Here is an 18,936-nt window from a genome sequence, read left to right on the forward strand (position 1 = left end):
CTGAGCTGTAAATTATAGTAAAACATATAAGAAGTGACAGAAAGAAGTGCTGATTTGAACCTCTGACCCATGATAGGCATACAAACATAAGATAACTCCTTCAAAGGACTATAGAGAGACATAAATATTCCATGGTCCACTTAAAGTTAGGTCCTTTTAACAAAGTAAAGCTGTTATTTTACATCAGGGGAACTTGACTCTTCAGTATTACAACAATAGAAGCGTTGGTGTCTAAACTATATTGACTGTCTCTCTTAATTTAACCAGAGACTGTTGAATTATTATGCACAGCAGGGCTATAGAAACTATAAGGGTTGTTTTTTTTTTTTTTTTTGGATCAGCAAGGTGCAGTGGTCAGTTTAAGAAGGTAGGATCAAAGGTGTGACTGGGAAGATCCAGATGCATATTGCTTTTTAGATTGAGAGAATTTAGTAAAACTGGTTTATATACTCTGCTAAGAAGCTGAGCATTGAATAGGGTTAAGGACCATTAAAAAGTCTCCCATGGACATTTGATGTGCAACAGTGACAAAGATTAAACACATCTAACCCTAGTGGTGGCTGTAGTTCTAGAGAGCAAAGTGAATGAATATGAATAGCTGGGATAAATAGTCTCTTAATCCAATAAATGCATTTGTTTCCAAGTTAGATTTCAATAAACTGTTTTGTCCTCATTATGTTCATACAGAGAAGCAGAGGGGAAACTAAAGTCTTCTCACTCCATCCATGCACATGAAATACCTCATTTGTATTTTCATGAAGGCAGTTAGTTTGTTTGCAAATGGCAAGCTAAAATAAATCTGGAAGCACATTAGCCAATAAACTCATTCATAATCAGCACAACAGCCTTTGTTATTATGACATTAATCACAATTACTGTCTGCTTGCGTCACACCTTAGGGCCCTTTTCCAAAGACATGCAGGACAGTATTGTGAGAAGTGGAGAATTTTCATGCATTAAGTTATACACCAAAGCCAGATAGATTTGCAAATGCTGTGCTGGTGCAGTGCTAGGCCTTTAAAAGTGAAATGGTCCAATATCTCATTGCTGACAGTTGGTATTCAGGTTAGTTATATTAAAAAGGCCTCCCAAGGGTCACAGCCTTTATGTAGTGGAGAAGTTTGTATGCTACAAATGGCCTTGAGAGAGCAATGCCGTCTGTAGTTTTTTACTCCTGGTTGGTTCACCCATGGTGGTAAGGTTGAGATCATGGCTTCTAGACTAATGGCAATCCAAAAATAAAAATAAAAGTCCTAGCAGAGCAGGCAGATGAAGAAAGAATACTTCATAATAGCACCAAAGGCAGATGAGGGCTGTAGTGGAATAGAAGGACCTTTGTACACACAAGAAAATTGGCCTTTAATTGCCCATTTGCACCGCCTTAATGGTATTGCTATTTACATGCTTGTCGGTGTATTCTGCTTTAATGGCATTGCTATTCACACACTTGGTGGCATATTCTGCTATAAATGACTTTGTAACATAGCAAGATAAAACCCTTCCAAGGTGTTTTAGTTTGCTACCTAACAAAGTGCAACAGTACAGTGGGTGCTGGAAGCTGATGTGCTCGGGGAAGCTTGGGCTTGGTGGGTTTCTCATGCCCTGTGTATGGTCCCCGCCTCCTTCTTCCACTGCCAGCACACCCAATCACCTTCCTGCTGCCTTGCTGCTCTCCCCATGGGCAAGCCAAACACTCCTGGGTGATCCTAGGTGGCAAGAAGCCAGTTGGGACAGTACACCAGGCACTGGAGCCTAGCTGCCCCTCCCAGGGTGGGGGGGGGAGGGTGAGCTGCTGGCAGGCCGAGTGATCCCTGAGCTGTGGGGGACCCCAGTCCTTCCCTCTGTGGTGCTGGCAACCCCGCTAGGCAGCACCTGCCCACTGGCATCTGGCCTGGGCAGTCCTAGCGGGGAGCTACCACTGTGGAGGGAAGCATCAGGCACCGCACAGCTCAAGCAGGCAGGCTCCAGGAGAAAAAAAAAAAGATTGGGCTGCTTGCCGCTTTTTTTTTTCCTCCGATGAGCCTACCTGCACGAGCTGCTGTCAGGTCGCACAGCCCCTGAGCTGTGCAGGGCCTGGTGCTTCCCTCAATGGTGGAAGCGTCCCCTGGGATTGCCTGGGCCGGGTGCTAGTGGGCGGGTGCCACCTGGGTGGTGCTGCCACTGCAGAGGGAAGCACCAGGCCCTGTGCAGCTCAGGGACTGTACAGCCAGGTGGCAGCTTGCCCACCCCCTGCCATAGGAGAGGCAGGTAGGCTGGGGGAAAAAAAAAAGGATTGGGCCATCTCACCCATATACACATAATGCGGTTTAGTGCTCTCTAAATTGAAACGGTGGAAACGGTGGGTTTTTAAAAACCCGCCATTTCAATTTAGGGAGAATTAAACCCCTGTTGCGTGTAGAAATATTCACAATCTCTAGTTGTCTAGGTTTTCCATGCCATTGGATTAAGGTTTCCTTCTCTTAGTGTATAGTGTGGTTGTATAGTGTGGATGATGTGCAGCAACGTTTCCCTGTTATGACAAGACGTGCAGGTGTCTTGCTTCAGTCGCAGGTCCTACAGGGATAGGCGGGTAGTGATGAGGATATGTGCTAATAATTATCTGAAGCTCCTGATTGTAGACCTACATAGAGGGATGATGGTCAATTTATACTTGGAACTGAGGCAGGTGTGCAATTTCACAACTGCAATCATGACTGATCAGACCTATTTAGGATCCACTTTGCTCACCCTGTGGAGGAATGGGGGTGGAAAAGTAGTCCTAAAAACCATCTGTCTCAGTTCACCTGATTGGAAAACTATGTCCAATGGGATCACTCTATCTGCAGTCCAAATCAAGTATTGAAGTTTGCACTCTGGATGGACACTCTGAATGTCTGCACGCTGGTGGACAACCCTAACAGTGACGAACCAGAGTGAAGGACAACACTTACGGCCAAAGAACTTGCATAATCTGATGCTGACATTATTGCTCTTAGTGAGACTAGATGCACAGGAGAAGGTCAGCTCACAGAGTCTGGTGGTGGCTATGCTTTTTTTGGGGTTTGCTATAAAGATCAAAATTGTTACTCAGATGCTAGAATACCTAGTGGCATCAACAGCTGTTCCATGACCCTCTTTCTTCAAGTCTTCAACTGATTAACAGACAACATGCTACAGTCAACAGTGTGTATGCCCAGACCCTCGATGCAGATGATGAAACAAGGGAAGAATTCTATTCTAAATTTGACCAAGTCCTGTCATCTGTCCCAACAAAAAGATAAGATAATTCTTCTTGGTGACTTATTTCAGTGATAGAGTGGGCAGAGATGTTGATCTACGGAAAGGAACAGTTGGAAAGAAACGGGTGGGGAAAGTCAATTCAAATAGAACTCTTCTTCTCAGGAAGTGTTCGGAATATGATTTTATCATGATCTCCTTAGTCCACCAAAATAACAAATGACATATATCATCGATGCGCCCTTGCTCAAAACACTAGCACCTGATTGTCTATGTCTTAAAGCATGCGCAGGACCTTCACATTGAGAGTTATGACCAGCTCAGACATCATGTTCCATCATGTCTGTGCATATCACCCCAAAATGATGTAAACAAAAAGGAGCAACCAAGGAAGAGCTTCAGTATTGACTGCTTGAAAGACCCTGCCAAAAGTGATAGTCTCCAGCAGTTCCTTAGTGGGCGTGTCAGACACACATGCATTTGATGCAGCACCAATTTATTCATGAGTAAATTACTCACAAGTAAACAGTGGTGGGCAGGCATCTACACATGCAGGGAAGTGGGAAAGATTTGCTGCCAATCTGTTCCCACTTCCCGGGGCCCTGCAGTGGGCCTCTGCTGCCACTGGGGAAGCTCCAGGCTCCGGCTGAAGCTTCCAGTAGCCCTCTTGAAAAGGCAGCCCCTGTGCAGTTAAGCATCTTATGTAGACATTCCTGATGAGACACTCTCCAACCTCCTTGATTATCTTGATACCATTCATTGCTCAGAAAACCTCAAGGAAAGCATCTGTGAGGCAAAGAATCTCCAGCTTTTCCACAAAGAAACATCAGGACTGGTTTGATGAGAATGATGGGAAAATTCAAATTCTCATTGACAGAAAAAGGAGAGTCTTCAAAGCTTGGCAGAATGACATCAACTCCATGAGACCCAGAAGAAAACTTGAGAATGGGAGAACAAGTGATGGGAGGCAAAGAAAAGAGATTCAAAAATTGCTGAGAGCCATGACATGCAGTTTCTTCAGTGCAGCCAAAGCTATCTAAGGGCCAAGCGCACAAGGAGCTGTCCCTCTGAGGTCCAAGGACAGAACAACACTTTTGAAAGACAGCTCCACCATCAGCATATGATGAAAGAAACACTTTCAAGAGCTCCTGAACCAAGATTCTAATATTGAAGACAGTTTTATCAATGCCATTCCACAACAGCCCATTAAGGATTCACTTACAGATCCACCATCTTGTCAGTAGGTCTTGAAAGGCATTAAGCAGATTAAGAGAAACAAAGCATATGGTAATGATGGAATACCAGCTGAAATTTATAAGCAAAGGGGAAAAAAAGTCTCTCAACAATTACACGTTGCTGTTATAAATACCTGGAAACACGAACAGATTCCTGATGTCTTGAAAGATGCCAGAATCATTACTATATTCAAGAAAGGAGATAGATTGGATTGCAAGAATTATTGTGATGGTGCACTCCTGCCCATAGCTAGGAAGAGGCTTGCTTCATTCTCCACAGTAGACTCACTTTCCTCACTAAGAAGATTGTACCTGAGTCCTACTGTGGTTTCAGACCCCTCAGAGGTACAATAGATATGATCTTTGTTTCTGAACAGCTTCAGGAGAATGCCGTGAGGAACACTGAAATCTTTACTTGGCCTTCATTGACCTGACTATGGCCTTTGATTGTATCAACAGAGAGGCCCTATGGAAGGTTCTGATGAGATCTGAATGTTTGCCAAAATGTATTAACATTATCAGACTTCTTCATGACAGCATGACAGCAGCCACCCTAAGCAGTGGCTCAGGGGTGGATCCCTTCACTCTCAGAACAGGAGTCTAGCAAGGATGTGTGTTTGCACCAACACTCTTTTCCATCTTTATCACAGCTATTCCACATCTCATTGCTGATAGGCTTTCATCTGGAGTTAGTATCTAGTATCACATGGATGGGAATCTCTTTAATATTAAGTGGTTACATTCTAAATCCAAGATAATCAACACCTCTATTACTGGTACACAGTTCACTGTTAATTTATGTTGTGTGTGCCCACTTACTTGAAGAGCTCCAGTTTTCTCCCGATGGTTTCTGTGAAGCATCTGAAATGCTTGGACTTCCTGTCAACTTCTCAAAACCCAAGAGATTTTTCCAACCCATTTCAAACCAACCAGCTGCTCCTCTACATATTTCGCTTAGAAAGCAATGTTGAGCACTTCCCCTACCTGGCTGGCCAGCTTTTCCAAAACGTACGCATAGATGACAATATTCAACACTGGATGAAATCTGCCAGTGTTATTTTTGGATGTCTCTGAAATCTTGTCTCTGGTAATTATGACATTAGGATCCAAACAGAACTTCATGTCTACCAGGTTGTTGTCGTCCCTACCCTGCTGTATGTTTGTGAAATTTGGATGATGTATTGAAAATATCTGAAAGTGTTGGAACAACAATGTTTTTGGAATATCCTCCACATCTTTGGTGTTCACTCTTCTGATCTTCCAAAAGTTCTGGCTCAAGTAAACCCCACTGGCATTGAAGCCACATTTATATTTCCCTATTTACTGGAACACTGTCATTTTAGTACTGAGGGACTGCCAGCACCAATTAAAAGGGTAGGATATGGTTAAGCCTACTATACCAAACCCCTCCTCTCCCCCACAAGGAAATAATATTGTTAAAAAAAGAACCTGCATCTGTGATGTATGAGATGGATATATTGTAGGCAAATATAATCTCAGCAGTATGGCGTTTTTCCCTGTTGTTTTAAAAAAATTCTCATTTAAAACTTTTTTTTTTTTTTTTTTTTTTTTTTTTTTTTTTTGCAACTCTATTTTTTTCTGTATGTACTGCATTCAATGCCACTTTGGTTAAGCACCTAACTAAAGTTTGCTGAATATAGTAAGCATGTGAGCTACATTTAAGTCTCATAACTTTTATATAAGAAGCCTAGAAGTTAGATGTGGTTACACAGGTGCAAGAAAGAGGACAATTTTGTCCATAGTATTTGTGTTCCCATAAAACTTACAAGGGGTGTAAATGAACTATTTTGCAAATCGTTAGCATAATATTTATTATAATTAAGAAGAAAATCCTAATAAAACATCAAAGAATCTGGCTGTGGCTTAGCTGAAATACAATTAAAAAGTATAAACATGCAGATTTACAATGTATACAGTTCTAACAGGTAACATCTGTGCAAAGGCACTATAAAACAAAATACAACATTTACTTTTAAAATAAAATCTAGGCCTTTGTTTATGAGATGTTGTTTTTGCAAAGGCTTTGCCTTTTCCAAGATTTTTTTCATCCATTAGTTATGTTTTAAACAATTGCACATGCACCTTTATTCCTCCTGCTCTTCCTTTTCTGTGGAAAGCAGTCAGAGGTCACAGATGCTGAGCTGTGGGAGATATTTGTCTAGTGACAGCATCTGGTTCCTTGGCAGACTCCACAGGCAGTAACATAGCAGCTTTGGAGTTGCCTCTGGGTTTGTCACATGGTTAGGCTGCTGATGAGTTACTTGGGTTACCTTGTATGTCTGGATACCATTTCCCTTTAACTGCTCTTTGACTCTGAGCAGTCTATATCTTAGTTTATTGGAGGGAATGTTGTGTTGCAAATCTCTCTGAACAAACAAGTAAGTAGATGTGTAATAGTATCTACTTACATAGGTAACCTCATTGTTAAAAGAGAGGTAATTAGCCATGTTAGTCAGAAGTTAGACAGGAAGAGAGCAGAGTGGTACCTTATAGATGATTTTTTTCACAGAGGCATGAGCTTTGGTAGGCTATACCTACTTTTTTAGATGCAATTCATAGCTTTTGATGAAGTTTGCTGTAGCCTGCAAAATCTCATGTGTCTCTGAATGAGTTAGTTAGTCTGTAAGGTGCCAAACTACCCTCCCTTGTCATTACTATTACTGTTGAACTTAAAGGTCTCAAATGAGAGAAGAGTAACATTGTGCTATGCACTGTACATACTTAGAGAAACAGCCAGACTCAAAACAGCTTACAGGGAATGGATGAACAAAATGCATGGAACAGTTGTTAACCTCTTTTTTGGAAAGTGTCCTTATTTTATTGAGACACATGGGGATCATGCATCTATCTTCAGGGGATGTGAGGTTCCAAGCACCCAAGTCATTTTTTGAAAAAGGGACTTGGGCTCCTAAATCACTTAGATAGCTTGAACTTACTGTGAATTGTGCAAGGTACCCAGGAAATCTGCGGGTTCAGTAGGAATTAAACCTGTAGTCCCTGAGTCACAAGCTAATGATTTGGCCACAAGACTATTCTCCCTTCCTGTTTCTTCTAACACGGACTCTGTGCTTTGTGTCTGTTTGACACCTAACAAAAATAGAGAAAAACAGTTGCATCAGAGGTTTTTTTTTGTTTTGTTTTTTGGGGTGTTTTTTTTTTTTTGTTGAACTGTGTACTGACAGTAGATGAAGAAGCTGCTGTTTATGATAGGATTTGTAAGCCCTTTTTTGTGCTTAGAGAATTTAGATGGATGTATGATGTACAACCTGAAGGAAAATACTAGAGTTATAGCTCTGCAATACTACCTGCTAAATGTTCTATATAATATAAGAAAAACAACCACATCAACTGCCATAATGCAGATTTTCAACTGTACTTGCAATCACCCCTTCAGATTTTTTTCCTCAGAAACCAAATTACTCATTGTGTCAGCAGCTGAACTTTCATCTCTATAAATAAGATATTACAGCTTTGCGTAGTTTATTTAGAACTCTGACAAATAAGGTTCTTCAATTGTATCTCAATATGCTTATTGTTTTTAACTCTAGCAGCACATTCCTTGCGGATATAAAATAGGATTTACATTTTTATTAAAAGAGCTCTTTAAAGTTAGGAGAAAGGTTAGAATTTCTTATTTTATTTTTTTTAAACCAAAAATACTTTTCACACCTTTGGGGACATATATTGTGCAAATGCATAGGAAGCAATGTTTATTTTCATTTATATCATATAAGAAGATTCACGAGACAATAAAAACCTAAATGGTTTTAGAATCCCTCTCACTCTCTTCCCCTCACATCCAGCCATAGGCAACTGGTAGGGGGGGGCACAGAGGGGTACGTGCCCCCCCTCCCGACAGGGCTGTCCCTGCCACCGACACCACTGGTGGCGTCTGAGAGTGCTCACCAGCTCCGTCCCTGCAGTCAGTGCTGCTGGTGGCATCTGCAGGTGCTCACCGGTGCTGTCCCCACTGTCAATGCTGCCACGGCCTTCTGTGGGTGGCCCCCCAGACTCAGGAGGCACCAGTTGCCCATGTGTCCAGCTAAATCCTGCTAGGTCTCTTTGGAACATTTTTCAAATCCATCCTTTCCCCTTTATCTGGCTATTACGGCTCTCCTCATCTGTGCTTGGACCATCTCCTAAGTTGACTACTGCAACTGCTTTCCCTCTGGCCTCTCTGCTTCTCATCTTCCTTTGGTTTCTTTTGTGGTAGGCTCATTGCTTGGATCATGGCATCATTACTTTGACCCAATTCCCCTTTCTCCGCAGAATTAAAGTTTCTAACCCGTGCATCTCCTTACCTTTATACAAGTATAATTGGTCTTATCATCTCCTCCCAGAATCATACTTGTGCCTATTTTCACACTACAACTTATACCTAAAGAAAAATCCTATACCACACACAGCAGTTGATCCCCTTCTCTTTAGTCAGGTGCTTCCTTGAAATGAACTTTTCCTATGAAGCCTTTCAGTGATAAACTTCTTATGACAAGAATGCCATTAACATAAGAACCTAGGAACAAAAGAATTGCCATTTACTAGGTCAGAACTTGGTTCCATCTTGACCAGCATCCTGTGTTCATATAGTGGCAGAGAGTGGATGCTGAAAGGGAGAGTGAACTGGGTGTGACCAGAGTTTTTCCTCACTGCTCATCTCTCACTTGCAGCCTCCAGCATTAAAGGTCTAGGAAGTTCTGTTTCAGAGGCTATATCCCTAACTCCCATGCTCAACAGCTACTAACACCCTTTTCCTCCAAGGATTTGTTCAATCCCTTTTTGAATCTGGCTAAACTCTCAGCTTCCACAAAATCTGGTGGCAATGAGTTCCACACATTAATTACACACTGTGTGAAAGAGAACTTCCTTTTGTTAGTTATACTACCTACTAGTTTCATTTTGTGACTTCTAGTTCTTGTATTGTGAGACAGAATAAATAATAAATTCCTATCGACTTTCTCTTCACCATTTAGTATTTTATAAACCCCTGTTATATTGCCCCTCAAGTATCTCTTTTCTAAACTGGATAGGCCTAACCTCTTCAGTCTCTCTTCATATGGAAGCCCCCTCCTCTCCCCTCCACATACCACTAATCATCCTTATTGTTCTTCTCTGTACCATCTTTAGTTCTTCTATATCCTTTTTGAGGTGTGGGGGACTGGAACTGGGCACAGCATTTAAGGTGTGGATGCACCATGGATTTATAAAAGGGCATAATGACACTTACCATTTTTATTACAGTTACCTTCTTAATAGTCCATAACATTTTGTTTGCCTTTTTGACAGCTGCCCAGCAGTGAGCTGATGTTTTTAGACAGCTGTCTACAATGACTCTCAGATCTCTTTCCTGTGTGGGAACAACTAATGTAGAACCCATAATAGTGTAGGTATAGTTTGGATTATTTTTGCTGGTGCATCACCTTAAACTTATCAACATTGAATTTCACCAGCCTTTTAGTTGCACACTTGCTCAATCATGCCAGATCCTTCTGTAGTCCTTTTATAGTCCACCTTTGTCTTTACCACTGAATAATTTTGTGTAATTGGAAAATTTGGTCACCTTGTTACTCACCACCTTGTCCTTGTCCAGATCATTTATGAATATATTAAACAGCACTGGTTCCAACACAGATCCTTGAAACATCCTGCTATGTACACTTGTTTCCATCCTAAAAACTGCCATATATACTCACTTTTTGCTTTCTATCCTGGATCCAATTTCTAATCTATGAGCAGATATTCCCTCTAATCCTGTGAGTGTCTAATTCAGTTGAGAGCCTCTGATGGAGGACTTTGTCAAAGGCTTTTTGGAAGTCCAAATATACTATGTCAACTGGATCACCCTGATCCACCTGCTTATTGACACCCTCACAAAACTCTGGTAGGTTGGTGAGGCATGTTTCCTTTTAACAAAGCTGCGTTGATTCTTCCCCAGCAAGTCATGTTCATCCATGTGCTGAACAATTTTTTTTTAATTATTGTTTTTACTAGTTTTCCAGGAACAGAAGTTAGGCTTACTGGCCTGTACTGCCCTGTGTCCCCTTTAGAGCTTTTTTAAAATGGGAGTCACATTACCAACCCTCCAGTCCTGGTACCGAGGATGTTTTTAGTGATAGGCTGTATATACAGTTAGGAATTCAGCAATTTATGATCTTCTGGCTTTCTTTTGGTCCATTTATTTATTTTGATTTGCGGTATGCTTTGTGTTCCCACTTTGGGGTTCTTAAGCAGGTCTCATACTGCTTGCAAATTCCTCACCTCAGGGACCCCTTTTAACTTCTGTCTAACTAGCTTCCTCCTTTTGGTATAGTCTCCCTTTTTAAAGGCTACTATGGTAGATTTTCATGTCTTCCCTCCTATGTGGTTGTCAAACCCAACTGTATTGTGGTCACTATTGCTGAGCAGTTTAGTAACACTTACCCTTTGCACCAAATCCTGTGCACTACTTAGAACTAAGTCAAGAATGGCTTTTCCTCTTGTTGATTCCAAGACTAACTGTTCCCAGGAGCAGTCTTTTATAACACCAAGAAATGTCATCTTTGTATCCCAGCCTGACGTTAGATTGACCCAGTCTGTTTGTGGATAATTGAAATCCAATATTATTACTGTGCTTTCTTCTGATGCAACCTCTCTTAACTCCCTTAGCATTTTTAGCTCACTGCTGTCATCCTGGTCTGCAGGTTGATAGTATATCCATAGATGTACTTTTTTCTATTGAAACCCAGGATTTCTCTCCACAAGATTCTATGGTACTTCTTTTATCAGTTGAAAAATCCACCCTATTTGAATTGATGCCGTCTTTGATGCAGGGTGCCATTCCCCCACCAGTATGACCTACTCTGTCATTCTGGTATAATTTGTATCCTGGTATTACAGCATCCCACTGATTTTCCTCATTCTGTCGTGTTTCAGAGATACCTATTATGTCAATAACATTATTTACTGCTAAGAATTCAAGTCCCCCACCTTGGATCTTAGACTTTTAGCATTAGTATAAAAACATATGTATTTCTTATTGTTGCCTGGTTGGCTACTTCTGTGTGAATGTTTATTCATTAAAAATAGTTGCTTATACTTCTCTTCACCGTGTTTCTTATCCCCATTTTTTTATGGATTCATCTCTATAGAGTATGTCAATCCAAACTGTGCTGTTCGACACTTGTCAGCTTTCCCACTGTTTTTAGTTTAAAAGTCTTTCTACTACCTTTTTGATGTTACATGCCAGCAGTTTGGTACCATTTTGACTCAGGTGGAGACGATAGCTTCTATATAGGCTACCCCTATTTCAAAAGGTCCCTCAGTTCTTAATAAACCTAAACCTTTCCTCCCTACCATCATCTTGGCCACACATTAAGATTTTGGAGCTGTGCCTGTCTACCTGGCCCTGTATATGGCCCTGTCTTTGCCCCCGGCAGGCAAGTCACCATGAAGTCCTCTACAATGTCACAAACCCAGCTCTGTGTCTAACAGTCTAACCATCCACTACCACCACCTGTTTCCTTCTATCCTGTGGGGTTCCCTTCCTTGGAGGAGTATCCTCAGTGCAAGAGAATGCTGTAACATCAGCTGGAAGGTGGGTCCCATCTAAGGGATAGTTTCCCTCTTTCCCAACTTGACACAATCCATCCCTGAGGCTCTTATCCTCCTCAGCAGCATGGGACTGCAACAGTGGAGATGAGACTCCTCTACAATGTCCCTGAAAACCTCATATATGAACCTCCCTGCCTCCTGTAGCTGTTCCAGTTCTACCACCCTAACTCTGAGAGAACGTGCATGCTTTCTCAGAGCAAGGAGTTCTGGCACTTAGTGCACACATATCATACATGCCCCTGGGACAAGTAATCATACATGATGCACTTGGTGCAATAAACTGGGTAGCCCCCACCCTGCATCTGGACTTCTACCTGTATTTTTTTTTTTGAAAGTGTTAAATTTAGTTTCCTCTTTTAAGAAAGTTTTTAGATTAATTGATTCCCTTAGATTAATCATTATTATACTTCCATATGCATGTAAAAATAGAATATATCTTTGCAAACATACATTAATTAACAAAGACATGTGTGGTGGGCTTGCCTATCTACTCCTGGTTCCTTGGGCTTAGAGAATTCCCAACCAATTGGTGGGGCAAACCCACCAATCAGAGACCAGCAGGGAAGGAGCCTTGGGAGGAGTTTGCCCCACCCCTATGTTGGGATGAGGCAAGGAGCAGACCTAATTGAAAACTGCCCTCTACCTTCCCCCCAGTTGGCCAGGCTTCAATCTTGGGGCAGAGCCCCAAAAGGGTATATAAGGAGCTGTGTGCACAGCATGTGGGGGAGATGATGAGGGATGGAGAAGAAAGAAGAAGCTGGGGCTGAGGAAGAGCTGGGGAAGAGCTTCCAGTTGCCCTGAAGAGCCTGAAGACTCTACCATCGGATGAGTGTGGCAGGCAGCTGCATCCCCAACCCCTCGCTGCAAGAGCGCGTGGCGAGCCAGTGCAGGCATCACTGCATGGAGGGTCCGAGAGGGACCGGGACCTTGGGAGCCACTCGAGGCAGCTTGGGACTCCAACCCTAGCACAAGGCTGGCACCAGTGCAGATGGTGCTGCACGGAGTTGTTTGCCTACCTGGGACAAAATACTCAGAGGAGATTTATGCTAGAGAAAGGGAGACTCCTCTAGAGGAGGTTGGTATTTGGGATTGCCATGTATTTTGGAGTGTTTATTAATTGCTTGCTGTATCTCATATTTTGGAGTGTTTATTGACTGTTTGTTGTGAATTATATTTTGGGGTGCTTACCAATTGATTGTTGGGACATACCCTCTAGGGATCTGTGGGGGAGGTTTCTCTCGTGGGTCTTGGGGACTGCTATACTTACCTGTTCTGTTATTTGATGACTTGAATATGTTATATGTACATATTTATCTTGCTGACCCCTGGGTTATAAACCCCTGGCACGCGTGCCAAGCATGGCATGCAAGGTTATTTTGCTCGACACACCACTGCTAGCCTGGGCTCTAAGAAGCTGCTGCTGGCCATGGAGCCCAGGCTGCTCCCAGCAGGCAGCTGGGAGGCTGCAAGCAGACTGGGCTCGATGGGCCAGCTGCAGCTGGGAGGCTACAGACAGCTTCTCAGGACTCTGGCATATTGGCACTCCGGCACCTTCCAAGGTAGACATTGTGGTTTTTTTGGCACTCTGGCCAAAAAACATTGCCTACCCCTGTTATAACCTATCCAGTTATTCTATCCCTTTCCCTTTTATTCTGTCCTTGAATAAACCATGTACATAGTTAAGCTATTGTGTCCTGGTCTTTCTCTGTAGAGAAGCTGGTGAAGGGGAAACTGTGAGCAAACTGCAGCCTCCATCTCCAGTACATACACCCTACTGACCATCCCCTTCTACTGGAGAGGGGAGTACACACTCTGGTACACCTGGGTTACACATGAAAATACAAATAATTGTCAATGACTTAATAGCATTGCTTCATTCTATTTTATTCACCTGTATGTAATGACAGCAATGTAACCTGTACTTCTCACTCTGTCTTTAAATATTAGAGCTCTTTACATTCATCCATTCACTTAGCCCCAGATCCTGTGGTCTGAGAGAGGTAAGTATCATTATTTTGTTCTCACAGGGAGAGGCAGCTGAGGCACAAAAAGCCTCAGTGATTTGCCCAAGATCATCTAGCAGTGTACAGCGCAAGGTTAGACATGGGGAGCAACAGCAAAGAGCACAGGTGAGCCTGAGTATACACTAACGAGAGAGAGCGCAGATAGCTACTTATTACTGCATGCGTGATGTCTGTGAGGAGGGTGTGAAGCTTAAGCACTTCAGGGTGGACTCTGACTTGACTGTATTTTGGTAGTGGTATAGTTACTCATGGATTCTACCTGGTTGTCATACAAAGGATTTGTGCTTAGCTAGTTGATGCTTATAAAATCTTTTAAGATTATTGGATGAAAGACAAGGCAGCAGGGCACGATATTGTTATCCCATTAATTTATTGTAGGAAACTTGAGGTTGTGCATGGTGCTTTTCATAACACAGGTGAAGTGAAAACAGAAATACAAAGCCTGTTAACAATTTCTGCTTAAGAAAGCAGGGAATAATCACAACTGTATTATTATCGCTGTCTCCATTTTTCCCCCTGGGTGCTAGATTTTAAGTTATAGCCAAAACTGAAAAGAGCTCTTTTGGCAAAGGCAAGATTCAGCCCCCACTGTGTGGCGCACAGGCCCTTCCCAGTCAAGTCTATCTATTTCCTAAACTGTATTGGTACTTTACCGGCCCAGTTTGTGATGGACTTAAATGTCCATTATCTCTCTTGCCAGGTTTGCCTTTTAAATAGCGTTGGACTAATAAGTACCCAAAGGTGGGTGCCTTATGGTGGGATTTCAGCAGTTTTAAGATGAGAAGTACAAGTGCTGTTGAGCTCAATAAGACTTTGGCTCTCAAATCATTTGCACATTTTAAAAAATTCTGTTCTCTGTAATCTGAATATAGCTTCAGGCGTATTGAACTGCATTTGAAATTCCTGGCTCCGAATCCAAATACAGAGCAAGTTTGTTGCTAGGTGCTCTGTTTTCACAGTGGTTTCATAGTGGAGTGCACAAATGATATATGGCCATACTCTAAGACAAAAAATGTAAGTTTGACATATAAACCGAGTTTTCAGCACTTGATGCTTTTGATCACCCTGTATGTAGTTGGTCGCTTTCTTTTTCCTCGTCAGTGGTTTTTGAAGGGGATCGGTGATGGTCATCTATTTAGGTTCGAGAAGTATTAGAGAGAGTGAACACAGAGGATGCCTCAGTGTTTAAACTGCTTTTATAACATTAGCACTCCAACGATATAAGTAACTATCATTTTATGTGCTAACGTAAAAAGGATGCAGTAATATTTAGAGCTGCTTTAAATTTATAAGTAACAGGACTGAAAAGAATTGCTGTGACTCATTAGTTACTGTGGTGGCTGACTAATACATTTTAAAATTCATGATTTTGGGGTAAGTTAATACATTTTTATAGTCATTAGTCAATAGCTAACAAGTTGCATTTCAACTGAAAAATTTCTATAGAAACTTTCACTCCAGAAATCTAGCAGCCTACTTTCATTTACCCTTCACATTTTTTCCCCTTAATCTTTCTGTAAAACATCACTGTCTGATTTCATTCTATTAGGGTCTCTATATATTTCTATATATTGTTCTATTAGGGACATTTTTCAGTGGTAAATATAACAGCTGTGTTTCCAAAAACATGCATTTGCACCTCTGGATAATTTGTTTGCAAATATTAATGCAGTTTGCAGTATTTATAGACAGCTACACAGATTTCCATCCCAAATTATATTTTTGAAAACACCAATATAATTTTTTATGTTTGCAAACTTTGCACCCACCTCCAAAAGAATTCATTTCATAACGGGGAATAAACAAAGCTGTTCACCTGTTTAATATATATTTTTTGATGTTTCAAGCAAATTTATAGGAATAGCAGGTGGAAGAATCCCAAATGTGTGACTTCAAAGTCAGATGATGAAATCTATATAAGCATCAGATTATTCTTTATACTCTGTCTGCATTTAGAAATATTTTTTTTTCTTGGTGGCACCTGCATGCAGTACCCATAACATTCTCAACATAGTATTAAGATGTAAAAACAACTTTTTCAACTTTTAACGTTAATTTATCTACTCAGGCAGTTACCCAGATAGTCATACAGTGGGCATGTCTACACATGCACAGTTACTGTGCAGTAACCTAAAAAATATTATGCAGTACAGGCAGTGTCTACATGTGCATGCCCATACCGCACAGCAGCTATGGTGATGTACACCAAGTTGGGCATAAATCTGATACCTCCTTGATGCAGGTATCAAATTTACACCCAACTAGTTACTGCACAGTAAGACGTTGTGTAGATGCCCTACTGTGCAGTAACATTGGGTTTGTCTACACCTGCACCCTTAAGGTGACGTAAGACAATTAATGTTGCATTAGTCGGTTTAACACTATGTGAGTTGAGTGGGCCAGAGCCAAGTGCTGAGGCATGTGCTGCTGCAGACACTGGCGCTGTGGTTCTGGCAGCAAGGAACCACCCTGCACAACTTCCTGCAGGAGAAAGGTGCAGCACAGCGTGGACAGGGTTGGGGCTGCATCATCTGTCTGCAACACCCAATGCTGTTTTCTCTGCCCCATGGAGTGAGCTTCTCTGCTTGGCTCAGCCCAAGCAGGGTTGGGGCTGCATTTGCTCCTAGCTCCCAGTGCTGGTTTCCCTGCAACACCTACCTCCATTCCAGGCATGTGCCAGGCTTCCCTTCCACCAAGACACTGCCTGTAAGACAGGCAGCATGCACTCCTGGAGGCTCTGCGTGGCTCATCCCTGACTCGTGTTGTGCCCAGTGTGACCGTGTGCTGCCTGGCGCACTGGGCTTCAGCCCACTCTCCTTGGATGGGAGGCGGGAAAAAGGGGAGAAGGTTAGAGCTGGGTCCGGGGCTGTCCAGGGTGCTGACCAGGGCAGGCTGATGCGGTCACCCAGCAAGCTGCGTTACAGCACCTTAAAGCGTTAATGGCTGCATGTGTAGCCACGGGCCTAAAAACCACTTACTGCACAGTAAATGCATGTGTAGACATGCCCAGTGTCCCATAGTAACTGTCTTTGTTACTATTCTTGTGTGATCCCTGAAAAGCTGTAATAGTTCAGTGCTCAGAGTCCATGGAGATGCATCACTTCAACAATATATTACCCACTATTTGTCCTCATCAGGAAATCAGACTCAATGCTGTGCAGTACGGCTCAGACTTTGAGACATGGATCAAGATAGAAGCATACTTACTGCAGAGACTTCTGCTTTAAGTATCCAACAAGTTTAGCTTTACTCATGATTGCCTGCTGGAATACAAATCAAAAGTGGTGAAATATTGTTGATCACTTGCTACCTTCACCCTGTAACAGAGATTCCATGAAGATGGGGAGAATAATTTTCACCAAACCTTTTCACCCCCAGACTCAAGTGAAGGTGGAAAATACCCCAAACTCTTTTTGTTCAAGCCAGTGCTCCACCAGAGAAAATATCCTTCAGAGACTTGAAAATTTCAATATATGATATACATAGGACTTCTGGGCTACTTTAAGCAGAATCCAAACACAGTCTTTTGGTTTTGGAGCATTTTGTCTGTACTGCCATTGTAATTATGAAGGCTACACACAGTATGGGCAGCCTGTTGTATGCAGTAGACAAAGTAAAGTAGCGGACTCTAGGCACCTCTTAAAATCTGTTTGCTCATAAAGATGTATTTTGTTTGTTTTGTCATCTGTTCTACTGGATGGTATCTAATTTATCCTGAGCTGATATGTGCAGGCTTTGAGAAGTTTGCAAAATTTGCCTTTTCCTATCCCAGAGCAATGTATCTTATTAAACTGACAAAGGATGACCTGAAGAACATAATGTTAGTTTATATGCCATTGCCAAGGGGAGCTGATAAGATCCCAGCAGTAGAGCAGAACATTTACTACTGTATACAATACTTCATTTTCATTATTCAGTGCATAACAGAAAGCTGAGAAATTACAGCTCTAGCAAAGGAAAAAAATAAAGTACCTCAACTTAAATATTTAAACACAGCGGATTTTAGAAGGCTCATCTCCTGTCCATTTGGAGACAGTGCCTGGCATTTAGAAAGGGTGGCATATAATGGAGACTTGTGAAACAAAGAAAATAAGTGCCATTTTTCATTAAGCACCCACAGTTCTCACTTTGACCCTTCCGTATGCATTTGTCTAGCCACTGAGTCATTGAGCACACAGTATTGTGTAACTTTCATTTCTTCAGAGGCTTGTTATATTAGAAAAATTGTTCCAAAGAAAGCAACAATTATGACATAAGCACATCTGGCTCTTGCAAATTATTCTTTATTAAGCTTTCATTTAATTACATGTGCTGAAAGGTCTGCTTTTGATTACTGTAATTTTTTTTATTTGTCCATCTGAATGATAGTAATGTTGAAAATTACATACAAACCACCTGTTTTTTTTCACTAATAAGGCAAAGTTTATATAGATTTATGCAGGGAAGAGGGATTAGGATCTTCCCTGTTTATGGTAGAAGAATTATTGCTACTGCTAATTCAAGGTGAGGATTTAAAGTTGGTCATTAGAAGGAAATTAAACTGATTTGTTTTTGTTCTGTAAACACTTTCTAGTGTTAGGAACACCTGACTTGGATGTCCATTTTTATCATGTTTGTATTAAACTTCTGAGTAGTGGAAGAAGTTGTGCATAAGTTTTGAGACTGTGGTTTTTGAAATTTGTGGTTTCATTTTTTTATGTGGAATTTATACCTCTATTTCTCATTAGTGTTAATGGGAGCTTGAGATGTCAATCCCTGTGCACTGTGATGGAGATATACCCGACTACCTCCTCTATTCATAACCAGTATCAAGAGAAAACCTGGCATTGAATTTCAGTAGCAAATTAATCCAG

General features: G+C 41.7%; 1 protein-coding gene across 14 annotated transcripts in view; it reads left to right on the forward strand.

Moving 5' to 3' along the window:
- The window catches only part of SOX6 (SRY-box transcription factor 6), a 532,213-nt gene that overhangs the window by 406,312 nt on the left and 106,965 nt on the right, over positions 1 to 18,936 (forward strand). The gene's annotated exons all lie outside the window — the stretch shown is intronic.

Source organism: Alligator mississippiensis, chromosome 2, assembly GCF_030867095.1.
Source record: "Alligator mississippiensis isolate rAllMis1 chromosome 2, rAllMis1, whole genome shotgun sequence".
Lineage (NCBI taxonomy): Eukaryota > Metazoa > Chordata > Crocodylia > Alligatoridae > Alligator > Alligator mississippiensis.